This window comes from Phascolarctos cinereus, unplaced genomic scaffold (assembly GCF_003287225.1).
Source record: "Phascolarctos cinereus isolate Bilbo 61053 unplaced genomic scaffold, phaCin_HiC Scaffold_3;HRSCAF=262, whole genome shotgun sequence".
NCBI lineage: Eukaryota > Metazoa > Chordata > Mammalia > Diprotodontia > Phascolarctidae > Phascolarctos > Phascolarctos cinereus.
The window spans coordinates 94927877-94944340 of NW_027555736.1; the positions used below are offsets into that span (position 1 = coordinate 94927877).

Sequence of the window (16464 nt, forward strand, 5' to 3'; positions counted from 1 at the left end):
CAGCTACATGAAAAGTGAATTTAAAATTCTCATTTTTATTTAAACAATTTGTTCACTTGGTTTTTAAAAAGGATTTTTCACACATTGCCTGTTTATCTCAATGTACTTATGTGATAAAGGAATCCTACAAAAAATATGGAAATGACGGTAATAAACAACATAATAAAGAATATTTTTTAGAGTACTGCATATTAATAAGACCAAATTCTAGGGGGAAAAAACTGTAGAAAAAATTCACTTGAAACAGAACCTTAAGAAAACTCTTAGTCCTTTAACATAGTAGTAACACCCACATTTAGTGACTGTTCTGTGATGTACACAATGCTTTCGTAAGTTTCTGGGCTGTTATGTATCCTCATAACTCTCAAAAGGCATGGGGGCACAAAGAAGTCCTGACTACACAGGGCACCTCCCGCTCTCCAGAACAGCACTAGAAAGATGAAGGAATTAGATGCAATAGCCTTTTAACCAGAGGTCTAGTTGTTTGTATTCTGCTCTCTGGACTGGCATTCTTGAAGTGAAGCTTTCACTCTGACTTCTAAATTTTGCCTCTCATCTCTGTCCCTTGCATTTGTTAAAGAGGCTGGGTTTTGACCTGGCCCAAACTAGTTTGTGTTCCTCCTTTGAGGCCTTCCCAGTTTTCCTCAGGAAGGAATTCCCAACCAAGGTCTAATGATTGCCCTGATTACCTGTACGTGACCATTCTGGTCCAATCTAATAATCTTAGAAAACCTCAAAGAAGATTAAATGCAATTAATCATATTATTTAACCAGGCAGCAGATGATATGACAGAAATAATACTTCCAACACAATTTGTTTTCCAAATAAACAATCCTATGGCTACTAATAGTATAGAGGGAAAAGCCACAGTAAAACACAGACTAAAGACAGATATAGCATGAATCCTCTGTTAATGGAAAACAAAACACTGTTAACACTAATGTTGCTCTGAAAGTTCTGGAACATAAATAATCAATATAAAGAGATTCCCAAAAGATATTTAGGTAATAGTTTCTATAAAGGTCATAGCAATTTTTAAAAGTTCCAATCTAACAAGAAATCACAATAAAAGCGAATCCCAAGCATATATAGAAAGCATTTTTTAAAAAAAGATAATTATAGAAGACAGATACTCTTTTAGGAAGGAAGAAAAAGCATCTACTAATAAAAAATGAACTCCCCCTCTATTTACTACAACTGGGAATGAGGGAACAAGTGGTAAAATTTATCATTTTACAAGACTTATAAATAGATTTTAGCCAATACTACATTAAATATAATTCACCAGAAGTGACACAGTACTTATTTGGTTAGATAGCAAATGTATCCCTAAAGAATAAAAACGATGTTCATATATCACACTGCATAGCGTCCCTATAGACAACAAAAGGACATTTTATCAACTTCAAGAAACAAGAACTATTAAGAATTATTTAAAGCTTCATAAACCACCAGAAAATGTGCAACTGTCAATATGGGGAGATATTAATCTTCTCATTCTCTTGAACACTATTTTAGTTCATTGTGCCTCAGCTTACTAGATGTGTAATTTTGGAATCTAAGACTACACACTGAATTGTTGATCTAGAGTTCATCCTGTGGGTAAAGCGTCATCTCTAGAAGGTAAAGGCATGTCAGAAGAATCACTGATAAAGCAGAAAATACCATTCTTCTAAGTTTTTTCTTTCTTTCCATTCATGTACCTACTCATATTCTTGCTGATATAAAAATAGTGACTAGACCTTTTAAAGTTTCCTGGTATTAATACATTGGTGAAGAATTACAGCTGTTAAGAAGTAAAAATGTGGTAGTATGGATATAATCCAGAGAAAATAAACAAATATCAGATAACATAAACTACCCTTTATCACATAATATAACGTAACCATTAAAATCTCTTGGTCCTTAAATAAACATTTTTCTATAGGAGTCATATAGCAGTAAAAAAAAAAAAACTCAGGAAGACTGGGTAGCCCAGAATACATCATCATGATAAGCTGTTTTCATTCATAAACGTAATATAAAGATGGTTAAGAATTTTAATTACATATTGTTAGATTATTTAACATTTTAACAAATGTTGCTCATTAGCTATAGCACACAAAATGCATACATGTTTTGTTTTCTATTCATTTTCAACAAAAATTAGTAACAAAATTACAATCTATAGTATTTGTAGTGGTTTAGATTTGCAGAAATATAAGCTTATTGGTATATTGTTGCCGATACACATACATTCTCACAAACTTCCCACTTGTTGTCAAATGTGCTTATATTCAAACTAGTGTTCTGACGTCTCCCCTAAGATATTTCCTTTCGGCTATGGAGACAAGTGAAGTTCAGATCAGTACAAAACAGATGATTTACATATACCAAATCATCATTATAATCCTCAGAACATAGATAATTGCCACATAAAAAGAGAAACAATAACCTAAGGCCACACCTCTCCAGTCAGCTTCTCAGTAGCTACCTGCCTTGGTCTGGACATAGAACCTGTTCAACAAGCACCCAAGGATTCCCCATGACTTTTCTCATGCCCTTCCACTGAATAATGTATCCACACTCACTTCACTTATATTCACTCCAATATTTAATTACCCATTTTATACACACACACACACACACACACACAAAATCTAATCCATATGTACTGGTATCTGTCCGTCTGTCTGTCTATTCATTTCACTTCTCCAATAACTACTTCTTGCTCCATCATACATATTCTGGTATGTAGGTTTCATTACCACCATGACAACTCCAAACACCTGCCTTAAGAGCACACAGTTATACTTCAGTGACATAAAGAGGAGAACTCTGTGCCTTCCCTCTCAGAGGCAGTCATATTCACCCCCCGTTTTGTTTTCCTCTACTCTAATACTTATACTAGCCCAGCCAAAAACCTGGAACTATCCTGTAGTGTACTCATGGCCAATAAGTCCCTGTCTCATTCCCTGGAACATAACAAAATGATCCAAAAGTAGCAAGCCAATTATAAATCCACCATGACTACATGCCTTCCGCATACTAAAAATATTGGTGAAAGTGGCTAGTATTAAAAAGCTTTGTTTGCCCCATGGAGGGGAAAACCAATGCTTCTTTATGTCATAGCTTGTAAAAAAGAACAAAATAAAACTTTTTATTGTCTTGTGCGCTAAATTGTAAGCTGTGGGCTTTTTATTCATAGCAGTGTACTTTTACTACGTTAGAGTTAAAATAGCAGTTGAAGCCAATTGTGTCAATACTAAATCATTCAAATAGAAGTTGTTTGAACTTACTCAGGCTTCCAAATCTTAATATATATCTTAAAACATATTTTGGCATAAAAATAAATTATCCATAATTTAGATGTCAAAATGTTGAGATGGGTCAACCTGCAACTTAGCCTGCAGCTAAGAAGAAAGAACAAAAAGGATTCCTTGCTGGTCATCATATTTAAGAGGCTGTGGATGTTTTGTTAGAGATGACAAACTAGAAAGAGACAGGTATGACTAGAAAGACAATAGATACATTTAAGCAACCAAGTATTAATTCGGAAATAGAGGGGTAGCAAGCTGTCAAAGTCCACAATAATATCAAAACATAACAAATATAAATACTGTGTGTTATTTAGAGGCTTAATAGCCTTGGAGGATATTCATACTTAGGGAATAGGGAAAAGGTGATGACCTAGCAAAGGAGAATGAAGAATGATCAGGCAGGTTAGGAGGAAAACTAAGAGAGGGCAGTGCCAAGTGTGGAAAGAGTGACTAGGAGGAGGGTGAAGTTAGTCTACAGTGTCAAAAGCCTCAGAGAGAGAAATAATAAAAATAATGACAACAATAATATCTGACATTCATATAGCACTTTAAGGTTTGTAAAGCACTCTATGTAAAAACAAATATGTGAGTTTGGTGCTCTCATTCCCATTTACTGATAAAGAAATAGGCACAGACAGATTAACTGCCTCTTCAAAATATGAGAAGTAAAGGCCATTTAAATGTTCAAAAAGCATTTAAGAAATCACTGCTAACTCTGGAGAAAAAAAAAAGTAAGCCAAGGAAAGAGTTAGAAGCCAGACTATAAATGACTGAGAGATGAGTTAATGAGAGGAAGACATCTATAAGTATAGGTAATCTTTCCAGAGCTTGACCATGAAATGAAGAAAAGACATAGGATTATGATTTGAGGGAATTAGAAGGTTAAGTAAAGATTTTTTGTTGTTGTTATTTTTTTTTATTTGGGGAGATTTGGCCATATTTTGTAGCAGGCAAGTGGATAAGAAGAGACTGAAGATAAGAAAGAGGGGAGGTAATTGAGGGGCAATGGTGTAAAAGAGAAGAAGAACAACACAAGTGTAGGGGTTTACTTTAGCAGAGAGAAGGCCCAGTCCATCATCAGAGACTAGTGTAAAGAAGATACTGGGGGATAATAGAAAGTTTTTGCCGTGTGAAGTAGGAGAGAAGAGAAGAGAGTTAATAACAGATGACTTCTACATTTTCAGTGAAGTCGGAGAAACAGTCTTCTAGTCAAACAAGGGCAGAAAGAAGTGCTATAGAAAGTCTGAGGAGAAAGATTTGGAATCACTTCCATACAGAATATGATAGTGAATAAGGTAAGAAGAATGGCATTACTGTGTAGCTTTCAAGGCCTTATTGAGTTAACATAAATTTAAAGCAAACCCAATTGATATGAATATCTGACTCTAAAAGAGCACTCAGAAATAGAGAAGATAGATCAAGAAAATAAGGTCCTCGGGACCCAGATGGCGGAGTGAAAAGGTAGCCGCTCTCACTCTCTCCTATGGACCTCTGAAAACCCAGAAAACATCACCCAGAAAATGCCCCCGGAACAGCTGAACTAGGGGAAAGACGGGGAGCAGCAGTGCAGCAGACCAGCAAACGGGTGTCCCAGTGCCTTAGCAAAAATAAGGGAGGCAGAACTACATGGGGCCCCAGGCTGATAAGTACCCTGCGACATTCTGAAAGGAGGTGAAGAAAACAACCTAAAGGCTTCCTAAAGCCCCGGCCTTGCTGGTTCCAGCCCAACACCAGGTGAGCTGTCAGAGCCCTGCAGCCTCCAATTGTGAAGAAATCCTGAAGCACAGGTGATAGAACAAGCAAACACCAACACCTGGACCTCTGAGTGCCAGGTGGGTGGGTGTGGGGGACACGGACACATGGGACCACCAGTGCCTCAGCACTCTACCACAAAGGAATCTCCCAGTGCATTAGCAGAAGAGAGGGAGATAACACTGCAGGGGGCCCCAGGCAGATAAACACCCTGCAGCACCCATCTAAAAGAAAGCTAAAGGAAAGAAAAAGCAGGCAACATAGAATTTCCTGAAAGTTCCAGCCTTGCTGATTCCAACCCAACACGAGGTAAGCTGCCAGAAACCTACAGCCTCACCTAGCTGTGTGACCCTGGGCAAGTCACTTCACTCCATTGCCTAGCCAAAAAAATAAAAACCAGAAACCTACAGCCTCCAATTGCCAACATAAGAGGCCCCAGCACACAAAGCTAGTGACCAAGACCTAGGCTCCCAACACAAGAAGTTGGGTCAGTGCCCTCTGTTCCCCCAGCAGGAGAGCTCAATCTCTTTAAAAGCCAGGGAATAAAGAAACATCATAAGTAAAAAGAAACATACCATAGATTCATATTATGAGGAGACTGAAGATTAAGACAGAAATTCTGAAGAGGACAACATTGCCAACAAACCCACATCTACAACAACAAAAGGGAATATGAACTGGTCTGAAGCCCAAAAGGTCTTATTTTTTTTAATACAAATGTATTTATTTTTAGTTTTCAACATTCACTTCCACAAGTTTTTGAGTTCCCAATTTTCACCCCATCTCCCCCAACCCCAAGATGGCATGCATTCTAAATATCCATTTTTTTAAACACATATTTTTAAACCTTTGGGTTTCACATTTTCTTTCTTCCTCCCTCCCCACCCACCCTCATTGAAAAGGCAAGCAACTCAATATAGATTGTACATGTGCAGTTATGCAAAACACGCCCATAGTAGACATGTTTGTGAAAAACTAACTCTGTTTCCCTTAATCCTATCCTGCCCTCCCACTTATTCTATTCTTTCTTTTGACCCTGTCACTTCTCAGAAGTATTTACTTCTGATTACCCCCTTTCCCAATCTGCCCTCCTCTCTATCAACTCCCTACTGTATTGTCCCCCTTTTGCCCCTATTTTCCTGTAAGACCGATTTCCATACCCAATTGAATGTGTATGTTATTCCCTCCTTAAGCCAAATCCTATGAGAATAAGATTCACTCATTCCCCCTCACCTTCCCCTGTTTCCCCTCCACTGTAAGAGACTTTTCTTTTCTGTTTTTTTTCTGAGATAATTTATCCCATTCTACCTCTCCCTTTCTTCTTCTCCGAGTATAATCCTCTCTCATCCCTTAATTTTATTCTCCAGATATGACCCCTTAATCTTCAGCTCACCCTGTGTCCTCTATCTACATATACATACATATAATTTTTTCCTCCAACTGCCCTAATACTGACAAAGGTCTCATGAGTTACAAATATCATCTTTCCATGCAGGAATGTAAACAGTTCAATCTTAATAAGTCTCTTATGATTTCTCTTTCCTGTTTAACTCTTCATGTTCCACTGGAGTCCTGTATTTGAAAGTCAAATTTTCTATTCAGCTCTGGTCTTTTAATCAAGAATGCTTGAAAGTCCTCTATTTCACTGAATGACCATTTTTAAACCTGAAAGATCATACTCAGTTTTGCTGGGTAGGTGATTCTTGGTTGTAATCCTATCTCCTTTGCCCTCCAGAATATTATATTCCATGCCCTGCCATCCTTTAATGTAGAAGCTGCTAAATCTTGTGTTATCCTGATTGTGTTTCCACAGTACTTGAACTGTTTCCTTCTGGCAGCTTACAATATTTTCTCCTTCACCTGGGAAATCTGGAATTTGGCTATAAAATTACTAGGAGTTTTCCTTTGGGGATCTCTTTCAGGAGGAGATCTGAGGATTCTTTCAATTTCTATTTTGCCCTCTACTTCTAATATATCAGGGCCATTTTTCTTGATAATTTCTTGAAAGATGATGTCTAGACTCTCTTTTTCATAGTGGCTTTCCGATAGTCCAATAATTTTTAAATTCTCTCTCATGGATCTATTTTCCAGGTCAGTTGTTTTTCCAATGAGATATTTCACATTGTTTTCTAATTTTTCATTCTTTTGGATTTGTTCTACTGTGTCTTGATTTCTCATAAAGTCACTATCTTACAATTGCTCTATTCTAATTTTTAAGGAAGTATTTTCTTCAGTAAGCTTTTGGATTTCCTTTTCCATTTAGCCAATTTTGCTTTTTAGGGCATTTTTCTCCTCATTGGCTTTTTGGACTTCTTTTGCCATTTGGATTAGGCTATTTTAAGGTGTTATTTTCTTCAGTATTTTTTTTGGATCTCCTTTAGCAAGCTGTTGACTTGTTTTTCGTGATTTTTTTGCATCACTCTCAGTTTTTCCTCTGCTTCTCTTACTTGCTTCTCAAGATCCCTTTTGAGCTCCTCCAAGGCCTGGGACTGATTCATATTTTTCTTGGAGGCTTTGGATATAGGAGGCCAAAAAGCCTTCTTAAAAGAGCTCAAGAAGGATTTTAAAAGTCAAATGAGAGAGACAGAAGAGTCCTTCAAAAATACCATTGGCCAATCGGGAAAAAAATACACTGAAGAAAATAGGTCCCTAAAAACCACAATTGGCCATTTGAAGAAGGAAGGACAAAAACTAACACAAGAGTACACTGAAGAAAAGAAGTCCATAAAAAACACAATTGGCCAATTGAAGAAGAAAGTACAAAAACAACAGAAGAAAACAATCTGCTAAAAACTAGAATTGGACAAATAGAAATTAATGTCTCTATGAGAGAGCAACAATCAGTCAAACAGAAACAAAAAAATGAAAAAATAGATGAAAACGTAAAATACCTCATCGGTAAAACAACTGACCTGGAAAATCGATTCAGGAGAGACAATTTAAAAATTATTGGACTACCTGAAAATCATGAAAAAACAGAGCCTGGACAGTATCTTTCAGGAAATCATAAAGGAAAACTGCCCTGAAGTCCTAGAACCAGAAGGGAAAATAACCATAAAAAGAATCCACCGGTCACCACCTGAAAGAGATCCCAAATTGACAAGGCCAAGGAATATAATAGCAAAATCCCAAAATTACCAGATGAAAGAGAAGTTGCTTCAAGCAGCCAGAAAGAAACAATTTAAATATCATGGAACCACAGTCAGCATTACACAGGACCTTGCAGCTTCTACATTAAAAGACCGCAGGGCATGGAACATGATATTCTGCAAGGCAAAGGAGCTTGGAATGAAGCCAAGGATCAATTACCCAGCAAAAATGAGTATCATTTTTCAAGGGAGGAGGTGGATATTCAATGAAATAGGAGACTTCCAAACTTTCCTGATAAAAAGACCAGAGTTCAACAAAAAATTTGATCTTTAAGTACAGGACTCAAGAAGGACTTAAAAAGGTAAGTGGGACAGAAGGATACAATATATTGTCAATAAGGGGGGGGCTGTTTAAACCCCTACAAGGGAATATGACACTTGCAACCCCTGAGAACTGTATTGTTATTACACCATATTAAAGGAGTTTACATAAAGAAAATGTACTGAGAAAGAAGGAGGCAGACAAGGGTAAATTACATTACAGGAAAAGACACAAAATCCTATTACAGCAGAGGGAAGGGGGGGTTCAGCATTGTTTGAACCTTACTCTCATCAGATTTGGCTCAAGAAGGGCATAACATAATCAGGTATAGAAATCTAACTTGCCCTATAGGCAGTAGGAGGGAAAAGGGGAAAGAAAAGGGAGGGGGGAAAGAAGGGAGGGAAGAAGCAGTAAAGTAAAGGGGAAGAAAAGGGAAAGGGATAATAAAAGGGGGAGGGACTGAAGGAGGGGTGGTCAAAAGCAAAACACTAGTGAAGGGGGAAAGGAAAAAGGAGAAAGAAAAGCATAAATGGGGGGAAGGATGGAGAAAAAGACACGGATAGTAATCATAACTGTGAATGTGAATGGGATGAACTCTCCCATAAAATGGAAATGGATTGCAGAATGGATTAAAAACCATAATCCTACAATATGTTGTTTACAGGAAACACATTTGAAAAAGAGTGACACATACAGGGTAAAGGTAAAAGGCTGGAGCAGAATATATTATGCTTCAGCTGAAGTAAAAAAAGCAGGGGTAGCAATCCTGATCTCAGACAAAGCAAAAGCAAAAATAGATCTAATCAAAAGAGATAAGGAAGGAAACTACATCCTGCTAAAAGGCACCATAGACAATGAAGTAATATCATTACTAAACATATATGCACCAAATGGTATAGCATCCAAATTCTTACAGGAGAAGTTCAGGGAGTTACAGGAAGAAATAGACAGCAAAACTATACTAGTGGGGACCTGAACCTCCCCTCTCTGCACTAGATAAAGTCTAACCACAAAATAAACAAGAAAGAAGTTAAGGAGGTGAATAGAACATTAGAAAAGTTAGGTATGATAGACCTCTGGAGAAAACTGAATGGGGATAGAAAGGAATATACTTTTTTCTGGCAGTACATGGCACATACACAAAAATTGACCATGTACTAGGGCATAAAAACCTCACAATCCAATGCAGAAAGGCAGAAATATTAAATGCATCCTTTTCAGATCATGCAATAAAAATTATATGTAATAAAGGGCCATGGAAAGATAGACTAAAAAATAATTGGAAACTAAATAATCTAATCCTAAAAAATGATTGGGTCAAACAACAAATCATAGAAACAATCAATAATTTCATTCAAGAGAATGACAATAATGAGACAACATACCAAAACCTATGGGATGCAGGAAAGCAGTTCTTAGGGGAAGTTTTATATCTCTAAATGCTTACATAAATAAAATAGAAAAAGAGGAGATTAATGAATTGGGCATACAACTAAAAAAACTAGAAAAAGAAAAATTAAAAATCCTCAACTAAACACAAATTAGAAATATTGAAAACCAAAGGAAAAATTAAAAAATTGAAATTAAGAAAACTATTGAACTAATAAATAAAACTAAGAGCTGGTTTTATGAAAAAACAATAAAATAGATAACCTTTGGTTAATTTTTAAAAAAAAGAAAAAGAAAACCAAATTACTAGTATCAAGAATGAAAAGGGTGAAGCTACCACCAAGGAAGAGGAAATTAAAACAATAATTAGGAATTATTTTGCCCAACTATATGCCAACAAATTTGACAATCTTAGTGAAATGGATACATATTTACAAAAATATAAATTGCCCAGATTAACAAAGAGGAAGTAAAATACTTAAATAACCCCATCTCAGAAAAAGAAATTGAACAAGCCATTGATGAACTCCCTAGGAAAAAATCTCCAGGGCCAGATGGATTTACATGCAAATTCTATCAAACATTTAAAGAACAATTAATTCCAATACTATATAGACTATTTGGGAAAATAGGTGAAGAAGGAGTCTTACCAAATTCTTTTTATGATACAAATATGGTGTTGATACCTAAACCAGGAAGAGTCAAAATAGAGAAAGAAAATTATAGACCAATTTCTCTAATGAATATAGATGCAAAAATTTTAAACAAAATACTAGCAAGTAGATTGCAGCAACTTATCACAAGAATAATACACTATGACCAGGTAGGATTTATACCAGGAATGCAGGGTTGGTTCAATATTAGGAAAACTATCAGCATCATTGAGCATATCAACACCAAAACAACAGAAACCACATGATCATCTCAATAGATGCAGAAAAAGCTTTTGATAAAATACAACACCCATTCCTATTAAAAACACTAGAAAGCATAGGTATAAATGGAGTCTTCCTTAAAATAATAAATAGCATATATCTAAAACCTTCAGCAAGCATTATATGTAATGGGGACAGGCTAGAAGCATTTCCAATAAGATCGGGGTGAAACAAGGATGTCCATTATCACCACTGTTATTCAATATTGTACTGGAAACCTTAGCTTTAGCAATAAGAGAAGAAAAAGAAATTGAAGGCATTAGAATAGGCAAAGAAGAAACAAAGCTATCACTCTTTGCAGATGACATGATGATATACTTAGAGAATCCTAGAGAATCAAGTAAAAAACTACTTGAAATAATAAACAACTTTAGCAAAGTTGCAGGCTATAAAATAAACCCACATAAATCATCAGCATTTCTATATATTACCAACAAAGCCCAACAGCAAGAGATAGAAAGAGAAATCCCATTTAAACTTACTGTAGACATTCTAAATATTTAGGAGTCTACCTCCAAACAAACCCAGGAACTCTATGAACACAATTACAAAACACTTTTCACACATATAAAATCAGATCTCAATAACTGGAAAAACATCAGTTGGTCATGGGTAGGCCAAGCTAATATAATAAAAATGACAATCCTACCTAAGCTAATTTACTTATTCAGTGCCATACCAATCAAACTACCAAAATTATTTTATAGAGTTAGAAAAAATAATAACAAGATTCATTTGGAAAAATAAAAGGTCCAGAATATCAAAGGAACTAATGAAAAGAAATGCAGGGGAAAGTGGCCTAGCAATTCCAGATCTTAAATTGTATTATAAAGCAGCAATCATCAAAACTGCTTGGTGCTGGCTAAGAAATAGGGAGGTGGATCAGTGGAATAGGTTAAATATGCAAGACAGCTGCTGGGATAAGAACCCACTCTTTGAAAAAAATTGCTGGGAAAACTGAAAAAGAATATGGCAGAAACTAGCCATGGATCCAAATCTCACACCATATACCAAAATAAAGTCAAAATGGGTTCAGGACTTAGATATAAAGGCTGATACCATAAGTAAACTGGGAGAACAAGGAATAGTTTACCTATCAGATCTATGGAGAACAGAAGAATTCATGACCAAACAGGAGATAGAAAACATTATGAAAAGCAAAATGGATAATTTTGACTACATTAAATTGAAAAGTTTTTGCACAAGCAGAGCCAATGCAACTAAGATGAGAAGGAAGGTAGAAAATTGGGAAAGAATTTTTACAACCAGTCTCTCTGATAAAGGCCTCATTTCTAAAATATATAGAGAATTAAGACAAATTTATAAGAACACAAGCCATTCCCCAATTGATAAATGGTCAAAGCATATGAACAGACAATTCCCAGATGAAGAAATTAAAGCCATCTGTAGTGATATGAAAAAATGCTCTAAATCGTTATTGATTAGAGAAATGCAAATCAAAACAACTCTGAGGTACCACATCACACCTATCAGATTGGCCAACATGACAAAACAGGAAAATGATAAATGTTGGAGGATGTGGGAAAATTGGAACACTAATACATTGTTGGTGGAGTTGTGAAATGATCCAACCATTTTGGAGAACAATTTGGAACTATGCCCAAAGGGCTACAAAAATGTGCATACCCTTTGATCCAGCAATAGCACTTCTAGGGCTATAATCCAAAGAGATCAAACAAATGGGAAAAGGACCCACATGTACAAAAATATTCATAGCAGCTCTTTTTGTGGTGGCAAAGAATTGGAAATTGAGAGGATGCCCATCAATTGGGGAATGGCTGAGCAAGTTGTGGTATATGAATGTAATGGAATACTATTGTGCTATAAGAAATGATGAACAGGCTGACTTCAGAAAAACCTGGAAAGACCTATATGGTCTGATGCTGAGTGAAGTGAGCAGAACCAAGAGGACTTTGTGCACAATAACAGCCACGTTATGCAATGACTAATATTGTTAAACTGAACCCTTCTCAGCATTACAAGGATCTAAGACATCTCCAGAGGTCTCGGGATGGAAAATGCTGTCCACATCCAAAGAAAGAACTATGGAAGTCGAATCACTATCACTTATTTTTACCTTTTGTTGAGTTTTGTTTCATCTTTCTGATGGTTCCTCCTATTGGTTTTAATTTTTACTTACAACTTCACTAATGTGAAAATATGTTTAATAGGAATGTAAACGTAAAACCTGTATCAGATTGTGTGCCGTCTTGGGGAGGGTGGGGGGGAGGAAGGGGAAGAAAAATTTTCAACTCAAAAGCATATGGAAGTGATTGTTGATAAATCAATAAATTAATAAAATTGGGGGGAGGGAAGAAAGCACACAATATGGGTAGGTATAGAAAAGGCCACTGGTCAGGATGAGGAGGAGGGATGCATAAGGAAGAGATAATAATGATTTTCTTGATTAAAGACTTCATTTTATGTTTCTTTTTTTCACCCTTTGTTCTCTTCAGGGGATGATGTCAACATAGTCTTAATGTTGGGATGTTGTTGTTTAATCATTTTCACTCATGTCTGACTTGAATGACTCTTTCTGGAGTATTTTTTGGCAAAGATACTGGAGTGGTTTGCCATTTCCTTCTCCAGCTCATTTTGCAGAGGAGGAAACTGAGGCAAACAGGATTAAGTGACTTGCGTAGGGTCATACAGCTAGTGAATGTCTGAGGCAGGGTTTAAACTGAGGTCTTCCTGACTCCAGAGCCAGTGCTCTATGTACAGAGTCACCTAGCAGCCACTGTTGATGTAGGGCTACATAATGAGAAACCCTGCTCCTCAGTACTTACCCCTTCCTCCCCACCCCACCGCAATTCCTCATGTTTCGTATGGCCTACATTGCCCTGACCAATTTTGTTTCTTAGTAACACATTTACTATAAAAACCAAACTTCATAATGTCACAAAAAAAAATGAGGGCCAGGACTGGTCAGATATCAATAAGGGAGCAAGGGCTTCAATGGTAGTTAACAGCGTGCATTTGAACTGTTCAAACACGCAGCCCTAGCAAAGATAAAGGAAGCCAGAACAAGGATAACAGACCATGAGAAAAGAGGAAAGTGGAGAGAGCAGGCATCATGATAAGGATTTAGGAAGGATGAAGTAAAAGAGTTTGAAGGCTAGAAGGCTGTGGTCAGAGGGGCAATTTTCAAATTTCTAGAGCATGGAGGTGAAACAGAGATGAGTGATGAACAGATGAAGGCTTATGATCATCTCTGTATGGAGTTGAGGGGGGATTAAATGGAAGTCATAGGATTTCAGGAAACTGATTAACTAGTAGACCACGGTGTTGAAGAGGACATCAAAATATATGTTGTATCCCCAGGTATAAGTGTAGCGATTGAGGGGGAAAGGAGCACTATTGAGAAACAAAGTAAAATAAGCTGGAGAATGGCAAATGTCTGCAAAACAGAATTGAATTGGGGAATAAAGTAGAATGGAATTAACCTCAAAAGACAAAATGTTGCTGAGTAATGGTACAAAGGGACAATCTAGAAGTAGGAGTAAAGAAAAGGAAGTATGTTGACTCTTACTGTTGCGGTGCTTTTGGGGATGCATAAAATGAGAGGAACACAATACAGGAGAGTTTGACCATGGATGAAGTGTCTTCTAAAGATACCCAGGTTTTTGACAGAAGTCTAGCAAACATCTTCAAGGAAGTGACTTAAATTTATTAGATTTAAAATGAATCTCAATTAGGTAAGTATTTTTAAGAATATGGATAATTTTCAAAATAATAAATGCAAACTATTAATATTTGTATGAAAACATGTCCAAAATAAGAGAAATGTAAATTAAATCATCAATAAGGCATCATCATCTCACACCTATAAAACTGACAAAAAATTGAAATGGAGAAAAATGGTGAAAGGGTCTTTGGGAAGACAGGAATACAAACAAGCTCTCGATAAAACTATAAAAAAATACTTTTTTCTTAAAGACAATTTAGAAACACTTGAGAAAAGTTAATAAGTAGTTCATACCTTTTCATACAGTATGATCCCACTTTTGTTATTGCTGTCATCTAGTTGTTTCAATCATGTCTGACTCTTTGTGGCCCCATTTGGGTGGTTTTCTTGGCAAAGACACTGGAGTGGTTTGCCATTTCCTTCTCCAGCTCATTTTACAGATGAGGAAACTGAGGCAAACAGGGTTAAGTGATTTGCCCAGGGTGCAATAGCTCATAAGCATATGAGGCTGGATTTGAATTGAGGTCCTCCTGACTCTAGACCTAGTTTTCTATCTACTGTGACACTTACATATCCCAATGATCCCAATACTGAACACCAAGGTCAAATACAGAAAGAGAAGCACCAAAATATTCCTAACAGTACTATTTATGGTAGCCAAAAGTTGCAAACAAATTATATGCCCATCAGCTGAAGAGTGGCTGAACAAATTGTGACTAATATAATGAAACATTACTATTCCAAAGTCAAAATTCAGGATTTTCCTACATAATTCATTGAAACTTTTTTATGAAAAACACTTATTTTGTGTTTTCTGACAATTTTATGTTAGAAATAATTACAAAAAAAATAATATTCTTACTCATACATTGCCACATATAACTTCACTTACTCCATACACACACACACACACGTATACATATGTATGTAGATATATGCATAATGTACACATTATACATGTAGTCTCCAGTTTTAAAAGACAATCACAATACATGTAACAACAAGCAGAAAATTTATCCCCAGCTGCACAGCATCCAGAATGTTTATAATCAAAAAACATTAAGAAAATATTTTCATCCTTTTTTCTTATTTAAAAAAAAGTTATGAGCACATATTCAGATTACAAAGCAAAAAATAATATACTAGATAGAAAAATGCTAACATTCGGAGTCCTAACATGAATCATTTTTAATGAAAACAGTAAACAACCAGTTGTAAGAGTAATTTCACTATGAAAATAAACATGACTTTTTTACCTCCCAAAATCTCTACATGACTCTATCAAATAAAGTATTCTGACAACATACAATGTTGCAAACTACTTTCAATGCAAACAATATAAAATAATATTGTAAAGCTAACAATTTGAATAACTTCCAAATATCCTAAAATAATATAATTTAGATAGTAAACATTATTTTTCAATACATATGGACTTTTTAAAAAAGTATTGACTTAAACACTATTTAAGCAGTTGTTGGTATAGCACTAGAGGTTCTCAAAGTGAGCAATACTGCCTCCTGGAGGGTGCTGGAATGATCCAGGGGGACAATAGTAGCTTGGGTGCAATTGGGGGGGGGGTATTAAATAAAAATAAAGGGGCAGTGGAAGCATAAGAAAAAAGAGAGGATAAGAAAATTTTGAAAAACTGTTCGTAGATGTTTCATCTGTTGTGTAACTGAGTCAAGGTCACAGTGATTACAAGATTTTCCAAATAAACACACAAAATGCAAGTTATAACCAACCAGTGGTCAAGTCTACCAACAAATGTTGGCACGTGAGTTTATCACACATTGTTGATAAGTCCAGCATGCATCTGCAGGAATACGTGCATGTAACAACTTATTTACAACATGACACTATACAATTACATGATGCAATATTGCCTCATCAAAATTTCAATGCAGAAAAAACCACAAATTTACAATAAATTATTAAATTTAAGATGTGACATTTAAAAATATTTTATAT

General features: G+C 35.9%; 1 protein-coding gene across 1 annotated transcript in view; it reads right to left on the reverse strand.

Annotated features, from left to right (window-relative positions):
* ATRNL1 (attractin like 1) overlaps positions 1 to 16464 on the reverse strand; it is a 1198805-nt gene that overhangs the window by 905395 nt on the left and 276946 nt on the right.